The 17,554-nt window shown below is 42.0% G+C and overlaps 2 protein-coding genes and 1 non-coding gene across 3 annotated transcripts in view; all 3 read right to left on the bottom strand.

The window, feature by feature from the left end:
• The window catches only part of LOC122811629 (probable E3 ubiquitin-protein ligase DTX3), a 1,276,614-nt gene that overhangs the window by 715,557 nt on the left and 543,503 nt on the right, over positions 1 to 17,554 (bottom strand). The window lies entirely within an intron of this gene.
• PIP4K2C (phosphatidylinositol-5-phosphate 4-kinase type 2 gamma) overlaps positions 1 to 17,554 on the bottom strand; it is a 722,271-nt gene that overhangs the window by 273,218 nt on the left and 431,499 nt on the right. The window lies entirely within an intron of this gene.
• Positions 13,309 to 13,380, bottom strand: TRNAE-CUC. Its single transcript has one exon. It is a non-coding gene; the product is annotated as a tRNA-Glu (tRNA).

The following is a 17,554-nucleotide window of genomic DNA, read 5'->3' on the forward strand; positions in this document are numbered from 1 at the left end:
ATCAGGCCCCCTGACATCAGTGCTTTGTCTCTGAGACTCAATGATCCAAAGGCATTGGAGTCAAGACAGTAAGGGACACAGCTGGAGTCAAAGTCAAGAGGAGTGTCTGATCCAATGTGGGTGCTCCCGGGAGGCTTGGATGCATAGGTCTTGGATTTGAAGGAGGGATCAGAATCACAGAAAGATCTGTAGGACTGGATGATCTCAGTGCCAGACCCAAGGGTTCTGACAGTAGGACTGGAAACCGTTTTCTTGATTTCTTCTCAAAATTGCCCCACTCTTTCTCTTGATTTCTCTTTTTGTTTAGATTTCTCCATGGCCTTAGTTGGAGAAACTGAAGGATTAACAGGAAGTTGAATGCCCTTACTAAGGAACAAGACCTTTAAAGGCCAATTTCTATCTATGGTCTTCAATGGCTCTAAAACCAAAGGATAAGCAAGCCTCACAATCTGTAAGTGGGCTGCTTTGAGACAAATACAGACAGTGTGGGGGTCTTGTGGAGAAATCTTATGTCCGCAGGCTGCACACTTCCTAAACCCCTGAACCGTGTCTGCCATAAGCTTGGCAGGGAATCTTGATGGAAATTCAACCTTTTAAAAACAAAACCACTATAACAGTAGAGAGAAAAATCCCAAAATAAGACAAAAATGTAAAGGCAATCCATTGGAAAGGGTAGGAGAGAGATGCAGAAGAAAGCAACAAATTATGAGACTATATATTTTTAAGTTCTAAATGGGGGAGGCAAAAGATAATGATGAAACTTCCCAAAAACAAGGAGCCATCAAGAAAAACGTACTCGGCTAATCACTGAAATCAGAGGCCTCAAAAATATAACCTTCTAGAATAGGTGGCAAATAAGATCGGAAGTATTTGGTGGAAGTGAAAGATAATGGATAGGTGAGGAGTCAGACCTGGATCTACAAGCTTCTAAAAGCACTGAGGTTGGACACATTAAGATATGATAACCCAAAGGCTGAATCAGACAAAAAAAGACATCAGATGTGGATGGCTGAGAGACGACAGCGGTTTGATTCATACTAGCACCAAAGGACTACAAATGTACACATAGGATGGACTATCATATTGCAGCTTTTTTTCTTAAAGCAGTATGCAGACGAAGTCACTGAAATCTCAACTCTGCAGAGCATGGACTTGTCTAAAAACAAAAACACATCTTTTTTTTTTTTTTTTTTTTTTTTTAATTTAAATAAATTTTCTGTGTTGAATATTTTGGGCTCCACTGCTACCTCTCCTCTGAATACGTTTTGGGTGTTCATTTGCATTCTTTCAGACTTTCACTTTTGTCTTATGGAAAAGTTCCTTGCAGCGGAAGAAGCTTCTTGTGTGGAAAGTGAGCGGATGGAAAATGCATTTTTTTTTTTTATTTTTCACTTTTGCTTGGAGTGTGGAGGAAAAAAATCCTTTTACTTCCTGGAGGCAGGACAGACACTATAGGTAAATAGCATTTAATAAAAACCAATAACAGTAAAACCCAACTGAAGAACAACAAATACAATAAGTGTAACGCTGTAAGGTGTACCAGTGCTCAAAAATCCATAAAATCACGGGCTAATTTTATTATAAAATAAAAAATAATAAAAATAACCACTCTGATTTAGCGCTTTCATCTACTAAGCATAGACTTCATCAGAACACAGTTAGTGTAATTAAACCAGTTTAAATAACAGTCTTGCACCAATGGGAATTGACCTTCAATTAATATATATATATATATATATATATATATATATATATATATATATATATATATATATATATATATAAATAAGACAAAACCGTCTTTGTAATGTAAAATAGCAGCACAGCTGCAACACGACTCGAACTGGCACAAAAACTGTTTATTAAATAACTACTTAAAATAATATAAAAACAACGGTTAAGCGCTTTCATCCGACTATGCAGACTTCATCAGAACAAGCGAATACAAAAATCAAACTTTAATTTATAAACCTTTTGGAGCCAAAAGCCAAATAATCACCATTTAAAATGACAGTACATCGCTTTGTGCATACTTGTATCGTAACGTATCTTTTCACTGAAGTTATTTAAAAACACGCAGAACACAAAAGCATCAACGGTTCTAATGGTTCAAATAATACAAATAAATCAAAAAAGTACGTAAAAATCATGATAATAATAAATACTAAAAAATCTATTAAATAAATCTGTTAAAAGTACCTGTGGATACATATAAATATAATATATTTCATAAAACTCCTCTACATATATGTTTCAATATCTACTTCAAAAATGTATTGCAATTGGTATACACAACAAAGTATGCATTTTATCAACTAAAAATGTTCTATAATAAATGTAAACATATTTATTATTGAAGTATATTATTTTTAGTATTTATTATTTATCATGACTTTTACATACTTTTTTGATTTATTTATATTATTTGAACCATTAGAACCTTTGATGATTTTGTGTTCTGCGTGTTTTTAAATAACTGCAGTGAAAAGATGCGTTACGATACAAGTATGCACAAAGCGATGTACTGTCATTTTAAATGGTGATTTGGTTTCTGGCGCCAAAAGGTTTATAAATTAGAGTTTGATTTTTGTATTCGCTTGTTCTGATGAAGTCTGCATAGTCAGATGAAAGCGCTGAACCGTTGTTTTTATATTATTTTAACAGTAGTTATTTAATAAACTGTTTTTGTGCCTGTTCGAGTAGTGTTGCACCTGTGCTGCTATTTTACATTACAAAGACGGTTTTGTCTTATGGACAGTGGTTACCGTGTTGTTTTTGGTGTTTATATAAATATATATATAGCATATTAATGAATGATGCTAAATATTCATTTATCCACTTAAAAACCAGTCTACCTATAAATACAGCTTGCTTAAACAACTGGATACAAGTAGTAAAATTATTAATAAAATAGTTAAAAACCTTAGATACATACTCATATATTTTCATAATATTCAATTTATAAACAATTCCATGTATAAATATGAAAAATAAAGATATATAAACTTTTGAATATGTGAACGTTTTGCTGAAAAACATACTTGAATATTCATATACTGTCTAGTAGTTATTTATGACAATAAGCAGTAAAAATCATAAGGCTACCTATCCAGGTCACTATGACAAAATACATGCTCATAGATTGTACTAACTTATATTCTTGCTTCTAATACAGGTTTAACTGGGATGTTTAATTGGGATATTGTTTGTCACAGTGACTTAGATAGGTAGCCTTATGATTTTTACTGCTGGTCATAAATAACTAATGTGTTAGTGAGATATGAAGCAAATTTATATACAGTATATGAATATTTAAGTGTGTTTTTCAGCAAAAAGTTCACATATTCAAAATTCAGAATTCTTGTTTACTTGTCTGTAGGGCATTTCGTGCATCAGGTTCGTTATGATGTAATCTAAGCACCCTATATACTTGTCCTTTTAGCATATTACGAAGAATATGTCTAGGGGGCATGCTGTTTTTGTGTAACAGTGCATTTTTCCTTGTTGGTTTCTTATATATGCTACTGAATATTTGATTCAATTCTGGTTTCCTTAGGGTCACATCCAGAAACTATTTCATCATAAAAGTATTTATAGCTGAACTTGAGGAACTCAGTAGTGGTATGCATATACTCAACTAGTTGATGAAGTTCACTGGTGTTGCCTCCCCATAACAGGAAAATATCAACCACAAAGTGGACATACCAAAGGACATGTCCGCGCAAAGCATGCGTGTCTGATAAAGTGGACTGTTCCCAGTCTGTTAGCATTAGACTGTCGTAGCTGTTGACACAAGCAGTGCTTCTGGAGGTAGAAATCATTTTCAAAAACAAAAACATTGTTTTCTAATACGATCTCTAACAGAGCACAGATAAGTTCAACTTGGTCATCATCGAAACATCTCTTCAAAGTGAGGAAAGATCTAATCATTTCAATACCCCATTCGTTAGGGATAGAGGTAAAAAGGGATTTTATATCTAATGTGACAAACATATAGTCACTATCCAGAGTAGATAATCTATTGTGTAATCTTTCTAGAAAAGTTTTGGTATCCTTCAGAATGGTGTGCCAACTATCTAGAAGTGTAAAATATTTTCTACATATATTGATAGAGATTCAGTACACCATCCTCCACCTGATACAACGGGTCTCATAGGTGGAAGGGGCCTATTCTTGTGCATCTCAGGTAAACCATAAACTTTAGGAACTACAGGATTAGTTGTATTAAAATATCTGAATAAATTTTCATTGATTAAACCTGTCATAACTAAGTCAACAACTAGAAAAGAAACTTTTTCTATTGTGCCAGTAACAGTTAATTTAGAAATGCACTGATAAGTATTTACATCTTGCAACAATGCCTTCATTTGTAATAAGTATAAATCTTTGTCAAGAATGACAATCCCACCACCCTTGTCTGCAGGTTTAATGTCAATCGAGTACATGTTTTAAGTTCATATAAAGCATCAGAGTCTTGTCATGTTGCAAAAAGTAGCCTTCGTCCCCTCTTCAAACAGTGTTCTAAATTTGGTTTCTCAAACATTAATAAAGGTTAGTAGGGCGCATAACAGGAACAAAGTTATTAGGTCTCTTGTAACTGAAAACTTCATTGGTATTATTACTACTAAACATGCTTTTTAATGTTAGGTTTTTGCCCAGTAATCTTAAATCTTTGAGCATTTCAGCATGGTCTGCTCATTTAGCAGGTATAAACGACAGACCTTTGTTAAGTAGCTGAATGTGTTCTTTAGTTAGCTCAAAAGACCATGTTTAATTTGATGACATCAGCTAATTAGTTAATTAATAGTCTATATATATCACTGTCCTTTTCTATTGTTATTTGTCTGATGAAGTGACAATTTGTGGTCGTGAAAGTGCTTACCTTATTTTTTTTTTTGTTGTTTTATTAAAGAGCCTTTGGTTGTGTAAGCTGAGTGCATTTTTATATACATTTTTCAGGATCTGGTTCCTCCTTGTCAGTTGATGTAAGACTACTGACATGTTGCCTGATTGAATTGCAATAATTTCTAAGGGAACAGCATCTTGGAAGGCCTGCAACATTAAAAGCACTGCTCTCATCTCTAGGATGTTGACATGTAACTTGGCCTCTGTGGGGGATCAAGTGCTCTGGACTTTCTTGCCCAAAAAATGCCCCCCCCCACTCTAGCTGAGAGGCATCCTTGGTCACTGTGGCCTTGGAAAGGGGAAGAACAAATGGGTGACCTTGTAGTAATTGATCCAATTGAATCCACTATTTGAGATCTTTTTGTGCAAATATTGGGGATCTCTTTCAGTCGACATTGGTTGTAGAAGGATAGACCACTTTGCTGTTAACAGCCATTGCAAAATTCTCAAATGAAATATGACCAGGAGGACTAGTGTTATCGCTGCTGCCATTGACCCTAAAGTCTGAAGAACCAGTCGAACAGAGATTTTGTTGTTGCAGATTATTCTTGTGACATGCGACCAGATTGTTTCTATTTTTGCAGAGGATATTGTCTCTTGTGTTGAGAATTGTTCTCATAAAGTTTAAACTTTGAGAGGATTCCAGACAGAGATAACTGTAAACTACGAGAAATCCTAGATGTAAACACATCTGGAGAACGTTGTCTCTTGCCTTCAATAGACGATGCCTGGTTGGGACTGAAATAATCCAGCTGTCTAGATCAGGAAACACCTGGAATGCATGTAGTCTCAATTGAGCTGCCACTATTGCCACGCACTTGGCAAACACCCTGGGGGCTGTGCTGAGACCAAAGGGTAGTACCTTGAACTGATAATGACAAGCTCCAAGCCAGAAGCAGACGTACAGTAGATATAGAAAGTGTGCGCACCCCTGTTAAAATACCAGGTTTTTGTGATATAAAAAATGAGACTACAATAAATTATTTCAAAACATTTCCCACCTTTTATGTGACCTATAACCTGTACAATTCAATTGAAAAACAAAAAAAATCTGTTAGGGGAAAAATATAAAAAAATAAAAAACATAAAATAAGCTGGTTGCATAAGTGTGCACACCCTTAAACTAATACTTTGTTGAAGCACTTTTTGATTTAATTACAATATTCAGTCTTCTTGGGTAGGAGTCTATCAGCATGGCACATCATGACTTGGCAATATTTGCCCACTCTTTCTTGCAAAAGTGCTCCAAATCTGTCAGATTGAGAAGGTATCTTTTGTGCACAGCCCTCTTCAGGTCACCCCACAGATTTTCTATTGGATTTAGGTCTGGGCTCTGGCTGTGCCATTTCAAAACTTTAAATTTTCTTCTGGTGAAGCCATTCTTTTGTTGATTTGGATGTATACTAGGGGTCATTGTCATGTTGAAAGGTGAAATTCCTCAGTCCTTTCTAGCAGACACCTGAAGGTTTTAGACCAAAAGTGACTGGTATTTGGAACTGTTCATAATTCCTAACACCTTGGCTAAAGCCCCAGTTCCATTTGAAGAAAGGCAACCCCAAAGCATGATACTGCTACCACCATCCTTCATTGTGGGGATGGTGTTCTTCTGGTGATGCAAAGTGCTTTTGCGCCAAATGTACCTTTTGGAATTGTGGCCAAAAAGTTCAACCTTGGTCACAGACCATAACACATTTTCCCACATGCTTTTGGGAGAGACTATGTATTTGTTTTGCAAATTTTAGGCGGACCCGGATGTTTTTCTGTGCAAGAAAAGGCTTCAGTCTCACAATCCTACCCCATAGCCCAGACATATGGAGCATATGGGAGATTGTTGTCACATGTAGTATACTACCAGTACTTGCTACAAATTCCTGCAGCTCCTTCAGTGTTGCTGTAGGTCTCTTGGCAGCCTCCCTGACCAGTTTTCATCTTCTCTTTTCAATTTTGGAGGGACGTCCAGTTCTTTGCAATGTCATTGTTGACCCATATTTTCTCCACTTTTTGATGACTGCCTTCACTGTGTTCTATGGTATATCCAATACTGTGAAAATTTTACGTTAAGTTGTCAATCTCACCTTCATTCTTGCTTGATGGGCTCGGAGCCGATCCTCGGCTCCGACTCGGCACTTGCTAAGCTCGAGAGTCACTTTTACCAGCTCGAGGCAGCCCCATATCCCATGATGCAAGGTGGTAAATACCCAGATCTCGTTTGCCGCTTCGCTGATGAGGTCCTCCTTTTACCAGCTCTTGGTAAGTAATTTTTTATTCAGAATTTAGTCACCCCATTCCATATATTTCTCACAGATTATAGTATATTTGTCACTTTTAGATAATAAACTAGGAGTTCGAGGCTCTAAAACTGTTTCCCTAGTTGTTTTACTTAGTCGGGCCCTTAATCCTCTCCCATCCCTTCCTGTCAGGGTGTGTGTGTGAGTTTGTTTTCTCCCTTTATAAGTTAAATTTCTGAGTCTGGGACTTTGTGTACTTCTCACCATGTCCAAAGAACCGAGGGTCTCAGGCTTCAAGAACTGTGACTCGTGCTGTCAGAAAATGTCTCTGACAGACTGTCACACTTCTTGTATTTATTGCCTGGGACCTCTCCACCTGCAGGACTCCTGTGCTATTTGTCACTCCTTCAGCCAGAGTGTCCTGCAGGAAAGGAGAAATAAACTAATCTTAAGGGGCTTACTTAAACCAGAGGGCTCCCCGGCCAAGTCTGCTTCGGGTCAGCCCTCTAAGACCTCCAAGGCCCAGGCTTCTGCTACTAAGCCTTCGGCCCTGACTCCGACTCCTTTGGAGTCGAGATCGGCTCCGGCTGGAGCCGATCTTATTTTGGCTAAATCTTTGGTGCCGATACTTTAACTGCCACATTGGTGTCAGCTCCTACCGGCTCCGGCCACCATGTGTCTAAGGCTTCGGTATCGGTGCCGGACGGCTCCGATACCATTATTCCCTTGCCTGTGTCGGCTCCGGTTGGAACAGACACATCTTTGACCAGGCTTGGAGCCGATAAGTTGTCGGCTCTGTCTGGAACCGAGGGTTCTTCGGCACCGTCGAGGAAGCGGTCCAGGTCTCCCTCTTTGGAGCCTATACTTTCGGCACCGACCTCTCCTCTTCTTTCTGAGCAGTGCCATCGGAGCCGATCTTCTAAGTCTTCCAGGCTCTCAGACCATGATTTGGAGAGAGTGGTAAGCAGATTGTTAAAATCACAGGCACTAGCCCAAATGCTTCATAGTCCGTCTCAACAGACGACTACTAGCCCACACCCTCTTCAAGTTCCTCCTTCGACTCTCCTCCAGAGCTCGGAGCCGGAGTCTATTGGAATAGTCACTGCTACGGCTGCGGTGCAGATACCACCCCTTTCTGCTCCTTCAGCTTCTACACTTATCTCCTCCTCGAGACCTTCCTTGGAGGGATCCGGTGGTTGGGCTTCCCTGGTCTGCTCCGAGGGGGTGAGTGGCATCGGACCCTTGTCCGACCCTGCTCTTCCCCTCGGGGCTTCGGCCTTGGTGAGCTCGGCTCCGACATCTGCCTCGGAGCCTTCCCTTTCGGTGGGCCCGGGAGCCCCTGTTTCTTCGGAACGGGGGCTCTCGGATCTCCCTGGGAGGGGAGCCTTTGAGGTGATGAGGAGTGTGCTGGCCCCCGGGCTCAGTCAGCAGTCTATTCCCTTAGCTCCTCCCTCTATGGTGCCTGTAGATGTCTCTTCCCACTCTCTTGCTCCCGGACCGAGAGATCCATCGCCTCAGGCTTCCGCACTGGGAAGAACCCCCTCTTCCGAGGATTCTCCTGATCTGTCAGGAGATCCTCCACATAAGAGGACCTGTAAGAGGAAGCACCTAGACTCCCCTGAGTCTACCACTTCAGATACCGACTTAGATGAGTCGGAGGGATCCCCAAGATCCCCCTCTGAGGATGTCTCTTTCTCAGACATCCTAGAACTCCTAAAACAGAGGGGAAACTGGCCCTCCATTAATCCCTCCGAGGATGAGTCGGTATACCTGGAGGCCTTTGGATCTCGACCCTCCACCTCCTGGGTGTCTCCGCCTTTCGACCCCCTCATGGAGGTGATAACTCGGAAGGCGTGGGCATCTCCTTATTCCGTGGAACCAGTTCCCAGGAGGCCTTCTAAATTTATTACAGCCCCTACCGAGAAACAATTTCTTACAATAGGTGTCCCTGTTGATGCCATGGTGGTGGCGGCCGCCACCAAAAAGGAACTTGCAGATCCTTCCGTACCAGTCCATCCTCCTAACAAGGAGTCTAGGACCATGGACAGGTATGGTAAGCGGATGTTTTCCTCAGCGACCTTTGCCATGCGTTCGCTGAACTATTTATGTCACTTCACCAGACTTCAAAGGGACATCCTTAAGGAATTAGGTGAAGTTGTACAGGATCCTTCAGCTACAGGGGCTCAGGAAAAGATTGCCTCTCAGCTAGGAATCCTTAACTCCATAACAAACTCCTCCATGTGGCTAATTTCTTATGCAGCAGATGGAGCGAGTAGAGTTGCAGGGACAGGAGTGGCTCTTCGGCGTCAGTCCTGGATGCGGCTCTGTAATTTTGCCGACCCCTTAAGGCGCCGCAAACTCTCCCTTTGATGGGTCAACATTGTTTGGCCCTCAAGTGAAGGATACGTTGACCAGGTGTGAGCAAGACGGCAAGACTCTTTCTGCCGTAGGAGTCCGTTTCTCCACCCCTTCTAGGCCTTATCCTAAGGGACAGAAGGGGGAAAGATGTGGTTCCGAAAATCTCAGGGAGTCACGCCGGACACACGTGGTCAGTTTACCCCTAGAGGCAGAGGGGGTAATAACAATAGATGCCACCCTAGGGGAAGAGGGGGTCCGCAGAACCAGGGCAACAGAGCGCCTCTTGCTGACAAGCCCTTCCAGCATCCCTGAGGTGTTGCCCGACTGTCCACCCTTGGAGGCAGTCGGGGGAAGATTATCGCTGTACCCAGAAGCCTGGTTTTCCCTCTCTCAAGAGAGATGGGTACAGTCGATCATATCCGAGGGTTACAAGATTCCTTTCGAGGAAAGCCCCTTCCCTCAAAAAGGTTCCCTTCCAGACGTTCCACCCGGTCTAAGGGAAATTGCAAAACTAGAAGTTTCAAAGCTTCTAAAAAAATGGGCCATCCAGCCAGTACCAACAGATCATTTAGGGTCCGGAATCTACTCAAGGTTCTTTTTGGTCCCCAAAAAGACGGGAGACTGGAGACCAATATTAGACCTCAGCAGACTAAACAAGTCTGTCAAAAAGACAAGATTTCGGATGGTCACACTTCAATCGATTTTGCCCTTTCTGGGCAAAGACAACTGGATGTGCTCCATAGACCTTCAGGATGCGTACTATCATATAAAATCAACAGACGCTCCAGAAGATTTCTCCGCTTTCGGCTGGGGACCAGTCATTTTCAATTCAGAGCCCTGCCCTTTGGTCTCACTACAGCCCTCAGAGTGTTCACCAAATGCATGGCAGTGGTCACGGCTCACCTGAGACGTCAAGGATTCCAGGTGTTTCCGTACCTCAATGACTGGCTCCTCTCAGCCACCACCAGGCATCAACTTCTCCAAGCCAGAGATTACACCCTACGTCTCTGCAGTCAGTTAGGAATTTCAGTCAATTACGAAAAGTCCTCCTTATTGCCCTGCCAATCTATTACTTTTATAGGTGCAAATTTAGACACTGCTCGGAGGTCAGCAAATCTAACAGACCAGAGAATCCTAGATATCCAAAACCATGTGCGGATCATTCTTGCCAGCAAAAATGTGCAAGCCAGACTGGTCCTGAAAGTATTGGGCCTCATGGCAGCTGCCATCACTCTTCTTCCTTTGGCCCGTTTTTACATGCGTCTCTTGCAATGGATGCTGTTCACCCAATGGTCCTTCCAACAGCTTCTCATGCGTCACCAGATCCTGGTGACACAAACTTGCAAGAACCATCTATCCTGGTGGATTTCCTCTCCCCAAGTCCATCAGGGCAGACCCTTTGTTTCCCCGGCCCCGGTAGCCACAGTCACTATGGACGCCTCCCTGATCGGGTGGGGGGGGGGTCATTATCAGGGCAGGATGGTTCATGGGACATGGCAACCATTCGAATACCACCTGCACATAAATGTCCTAGAGATGAGAGCAGTGCTTTTAACGTTGCAAGCCCTCAACGACTTTATTCCACTAGGAACGATTGCAGTTCACACGGACAACATGTCCGTAGTGTGGTACATCAACAAGCAGGGCGGAACCAAGTCCTATCCCTTGTGTCGAGAGGCTCTCAGGCTTTGGCAATGGGCTATCTCCTCTCATCGGTTTCTGGTAGCAACACATATCCCTGGGAAAACCAACATACTAGTGGACAAATTGAGCAGAGCAATTCTCTTGCCTCACGAGTGGTCTCTCAACCATTTTATAGCGGAGGAGATTTTTCAGAAGTGGGGCCGCCCATGTTGCGATCTTTTTGCTACTCCCCAAAACAGCAAATGCCCAGACTTCTTCTCTCTTCCCTCTTCCGGGCCATCCCCCCAGAGACGCTCTTACCCAAGATTGGCCCCAGGGACTTCTTTATGCCTTTCCTCCCTTTCCATTGATACCACAGGTACTCCAGAAAGCTACCATTTTGAGAGCCAACATGATTCTCATTGCCCCTTATTGGCCTCGTCAAATTTGGTTTCCGTTCCTTCATCGTCATCTTTTGGTGCAGCCGTGGCATCTGGACCCAGTGCCAGATCTTCTGATCCACCAGTCGGGTCAGCTGCATCGGTCCATTCCTTCTCTCAACCTCACAGCATGGTTGCTCCACTTCCTTCCTTAGCCAGGCTTCCTATGATCTCTAACCCAGTTAGAGGGATCATAGTAGCTTCTCTTAAATCCTCTACCAGAAGGATTTACACTAGCAAGTGGAAATGTTTCTCCCTTTGGGCGAAATCGAGGAACATAGATCCCTTTACTGCCCCTGTTCATATGGTTTTGGATTTTCTAGCGGAGATTTTTCACTCAGGTTCTTCATCTTCCACAGTTAAAGTTCAGTTGGCAGCAATCTCGAACTTTCATGTCAGGTTTGCAGACCACAACATTATGTCCCACAAGCTTTGTAAAGCTTTTCTGAAAGGAATTTTTCTCCTGAAGCCTCCTGTCAGAAGCCCTCCACCACAATGGGACCTAAATCTAGTGCTGACATCCTTAATTCTTCCACCTTTCGAACCAGCTGCTTCATGTTCACTAAAGTTTCTTTCGTGGAAGACACTCTTCCTGGTCGCTATTACCTTGGCTAGGAGAGTGTCAGCACTTCATGCCCTCTCTGTTCATCCTTATTTGGTCTTCCACAAGGACAGAGTTTCCTTGAGAACTAATCCATCCTTTTTGCCCAAGGTTGCTTCAAAAACAAATTTAAATCAATCCATTGATCTTCCTGTATTTTTTCCTAATTATTCCAACAGATCAGAACAAAAGTTGCATTACCTAGATGTTCACCGCCAACTCGGATATTATTTGGACAGAACAAAGCAATTCAGAAAATCTGATCAGCTATTTCTTTCTTATGCTGAAAATAAGAAAGGCCTCCCTGTTTCCAAAGTGACCCTATCTAGATGGCTATCTTCTACCATTTCCGACATTTATCAACTTAGGGGCAAACAACTGGGCTCAAAACCAAAAGCACATTCCACTAGAGGCCTAGCCACTTCTACAGCTTTTCAGGCTAGGCTACCCTTAGATACTATTTTTGCAGCAGCCACTTGGGCCACTCCTCATACCTTTGTTTCTCATTACAAATTGGATTTGGCCTCCAGGGATAGAGCTAGCTTTGGTTCCACGGTTCTCAAGAGTCTGTTCCATTGAGCAACCCAGGATAGAGGTGCTAGGGATGCGGTCCCATCAAGCAAGAATGAAGGCGAGATTGACAACTTAACATTTAGAAGTTATGTACCTACCATAACGTTCCATGTTAGTTGTCTTCTCTCGCCTTCTTTCTTGCGACCCTCCCTCCTGTCCCCCTTGCCTGGACAGACCTTGTTCTCCCTTGTCTCTGGAAGATCTCTTCCTTGGGCACCAGTAGTTTTAATATTTGATTATCTGGTTTCCCCTTACAGCCCTTCGGCTAATTGCTCTTCTTTCCTTGGCGGAAAGTTTTTTTATGCTAGGCAGTTTTCCCTCTAGGTACCAAACGAGATCTGGGTATTTATACGTGGCTGCAGAGACACTGGAGCCTATCCCAACAAATTAATGGGAGCCAGGCACCAAAAGTCATTCTGCACACTATACCGCAGACGTCTCTTTCCGCACTTTGCAACTTGTTTCGCCAAGCATTTCAGCTGCTTTCATAATATAAATCCAACATGTGACAAGATTCGGGTGAAAGGCAAAAAAGGTCATGTGCAAATAATTTTAATATTCCAAGGAAAAAAAAGACTGTTTCCCTGACCGGGAATCGAACCCGGGCCGCGGCGGTGAGAGCGCCGAATCCTAACCACTAGACCACCAGGGAAGCTGAGGTAGCCCCCTCCCTTGCCTAGCTTCCTGTGGTTCCCAAGACCTGACAGCGGCCCATTAGGACCACAAAAGAAAACTAAACCTGCAGCCTCAACTCTTCTTAAAAATCAGGGTAGCCCCCTCCCTTGCCTAGCTTCCTGTGGTTCCCAAGACCTGACAGCGGCCCATCAGGACCACAAAAGAAAACTAAACCTGCAGCCTCAACTCTTCTTAAAAATCAGGGTAAACACAAAGCATTAGTACCCTATTCAGAGAGAACTATACTGTCCTTGTTAAGAACCTGACACTCTTGAAGACTTTAATAATACAAAGCCTGTAAAATTGTATCTTTATAAATTCAGCACTAGTAACTCCATTGTGTTGAGTTATTCTACTGGAAATTGTTACCTTTAAGACCCTGCAAAATCTCCTGGCAGTGTAGGCCCGCTCCCCTCCCTGCCCCTTATCCCACCCGCCCCCAGTATCCCTACTTTTATAGCTACAAATAGTCCCTCCCACTTTCCCACTTAACAAATCCAAGGCTCCTTGTCAAACTCCATAACTCCTCCCACCCCAAGGCCCAACCCTCTAACAAACCTCACACAAAGTCTCTTCCCCACTCGATACCTACTTCCCTACTTCAGTATGGCAAATTTCACTTATACTATTACCCCATCATAATTATACTTCTCATCACCACCTATATCCTAACAAAATATGAAAACCAAACTCTTATAGGCATTCCTTTCCTAAGTGCCACACTAACTTCCAATTCATTCTCCATGACAGTTATATACCACCTCAATCTACCAGGACAAAAATATATCCCCAAAATAGTCCACCCACACTTAAACACCCTAAAATTCCACATAACAAAACTAATCTCAAAATACTATTTAAACTACAAAGATTTTTAGTTTACTTGAAAAATTGTATTAACATCGATGGAGATATTCACCCAAACCCAGGTCCCACCACTATGCCAATCTCTAATCCCCATAATTTAACCCGAAAATCTACTGACTCCTTCTAATACTACACTTGAACCTAAGAAGCATTAACAACAAAATTCACAACCTTCATGCCATCATAGCTAGTCATTCCCCTGACATCATGTGTCTAACGAAACATGGCTAAAACCCACTACTAAGAATGAAGAGATCCTCCCACCCGGTACAATATTCTCAGGGCTGATCGTGCAAAGAAAAAAGGTGGAGGAATAGCTATTATGTTTAAAAATAAACTAAACATCCTTAAGAACCAAGTACAACCTCCCATGATCTCAAACCTAGAAATTATAGCCCTACAGATCTGCCTAAACACTCAAAAACGCATCAACCTTATTGTAACCTATATCCCACCAGGGAAGAACACAGAAAACCTGGAGCAATCCCTGAGCTGGCTAGCCATCAACTACCCACAAGAAACCATAGTTCTTCGGGGCGTCAACATTGACTGGTCTCTCTTTTCTACCCATACAACTCCACAACCTATTAACCTACATGGTTTTCCCAAAATATCCTATCCCCAACCAGAATAGGCAACTCACTTCAAAAAGAAAGTATAATTGACTGGATCCTTACTAATAGAGACTCTAATAACTACACCACTGGTACCCTTCCTGTGACCTCAGCGATCACCTAATAACTTATATCATTAAACATAAATGCCCAACTTCTAACACCCCCCTATATAGATTAATCAGAAACAAAAAAAAATCCGTCCCTCAATTATTTCTTGCTGACCTGAAATCCTGCAACTGGACCATATTAAAGACTCTTCCACTAGAAGAGAGTGTGTCCCACTTCAATGACACGTTCCTTAAAATACTTGACTCACATGCTCCACATAGACAAATTAGAACCAAAACTCGCATAGCACCTTGGCTCACTACTGATACTAAATCCAAAATCAAACTGTGACCTAGCCTGGGACAAATGGAGAGCCACAAAAACCCCCCAAGACCGTTGTAAATTTCAACAACTAAGAAATGCCACGAAAACTGCCATAACCCAAGACAAAAAACAATATTTCTGCAGCCTCCAGAAAAACACCAGAACAACCCAAAGAAATTCTGGGCAGGCTTTAACAACCTTCTGCACCCATGCAAAACTTCCACCCCAACCCCTGTGAAACTCTTGAGAAAGGCCAAGAAGAAGTAGCCAACACCTTTAACTCCTTCTTCACTGAGACTATCCAAACCCTAGCCAGTCACCTTACCTCCACTTCCCCACCTGCTGCTAAACTGCAACGTGACAACCCTACCCCCTTTAATTTAAAGCCAGTCTCTTCCTCCTATGTACGCTCCCTCCTAAAAAAACTCAAACCAACTACCCTAGCGGGTGGCCACCTTCCTGGAATTCTTACAAATTGCATCTGATGAAATAGCCTACCCCATAACAATCCTAATAAATAGAACTATAACTGAGATGAACATTCCCTCCATTTGGAAGACTTCCTATATCATTCCACTTCACAAAGGAGGTACCTCCCTGGAAATGTCAAATTATAGACCAATAGCCATTCTGTCCCCGATAGGGAAAATCATGGAAAGATGCATCCACAAACAACTTCTTCACTATCTGACCTCTAATATTCTTTTGTCCAATGCCCAGCATGGTTTTCGCCCGCACCATAGTACAACTACTGCCCTCCTTTCCTTTATTGACTCAAACAACAACAATCGCAATAGCAAACTCATATCATCTGCCCTCTTTCTGGACCTATCAAAAGCATTCGATATGGTCAATCATCAATTCCTTCTCAACATCCTTGAAACCCTACATCTGGACACTCCAGCACTAAACTGGTTCAAGGCCTACCTCACTGGTAGGCAACAAGCTGTCCTATGGCAAAACAGAATATCAGGACTGCTCCCGAATACCATAGGCGTTCCTCAGGGCTCGATACTGGGCCCACTTCTGTTTTCCATCTTCATAAATGACCTTCAATCAGTCATCCCTAAATCCACCTGCATACAATATGGCGACGACTCCACCTTAATCTGCTCCGACGTCTCCCTCTCGAATCACCAAATGACCACACAACATTGTTTTTCACTGGTTGAAAAATGGTTCACTGACTTAAAACTTCTACTTAACCCAGCTAAAACCAAACTATTACTTTTCTTCCCCAACGTCTTCTCACCTCTAGGTAAAGAACTCCCAAACACTAACAACATAACCTTTCATATTAAATCCAATAATGGGACCCTCATAACCCCTGTCACCAGTACCAAACTGCTAGGTGTCACTATTGATCATAAGCTCAAATTTGACATACACATTACCCAAACAGTTAAGTCTGTTAACAAAAAACTAGGATCTATGTACAGAATTAAAACTTCCTAACTCCCACTACCAAATTAACTATTGCTGCACCATCTCCTCTCTTCCCTCCTCTATGCTTCCCGATCCTCTTTTTCTCAATAAACGTGAACTTAACATGCTCTCTTGCCTATAACCACATTGCCAGATTTATTACAGGTTCCCCTTATCAAACCCATCATTGCCTTAATCTGCGAAGACTTGGCTGGTTGGAACTGCCAAATCTCCTCAAACTTAGCCAACTACTTGAAGCTTATAAAATAATCAACCATCCTGATAGAACTCCCTCACTGTGCAAAATTCTCACTCCATATACTAACCTCAACAGTCTCCGATCATCAAACAGCATCCAGATCCTAACCATTAAAGCAAAAACTCAGGTGGGGATGCCCTTTACGTAATTCCATTGGCAAGCAGTGGAACTCCTGCCAAACAACCTTAGACTTACTACTTGGCTCAATCATTTCAAAGCTAACCTTAAAGAATATCTCTCCACACAATGGACATGCCCATGTCGTGAACCTGACTAACTACATATCTCATAACTTCTAGTTCCACTTCCTAGCCCATTTCCCTAATTGCAGATCTCTAAAATTTCTCTTTCCTTTTAGTAATAAGGAAAAATCTCTGATTTCAGTCTATTTTCCAGTATCTGTAACGAAATCAATGTTTTTGTATAATTTCCTGTCTGTCCTTTTGTCTTATATAACATCTATGTAAATTTTCATTCCTGCATATGTAAGCTATATTCTCTTGTTGTAACAATACTTTGAATCTTGCAATTTAATTATGTACTTCTATTGTGTATTGGAGCTTTTCTCCTCAGGCCTCTACTGAAAACGGATATGTATCCAGCTAGACCAG

The sequence above is a fragment of the Protopterus annectens genome, chromosome 9.part0 (assembly GCF_019279795.1).
Source record: "Protopterus annectens isolate FY-2018-M chromosome 9.part0, PAN1.0, whole genome shotgun sequence".
Classification (NCBI taxonomy): domain Eukaryota; kingdom Metazoa; phylum Chordata; order Ceratodontiformes; family Protopteridae; genus Protopterus; species Protopterus annectens.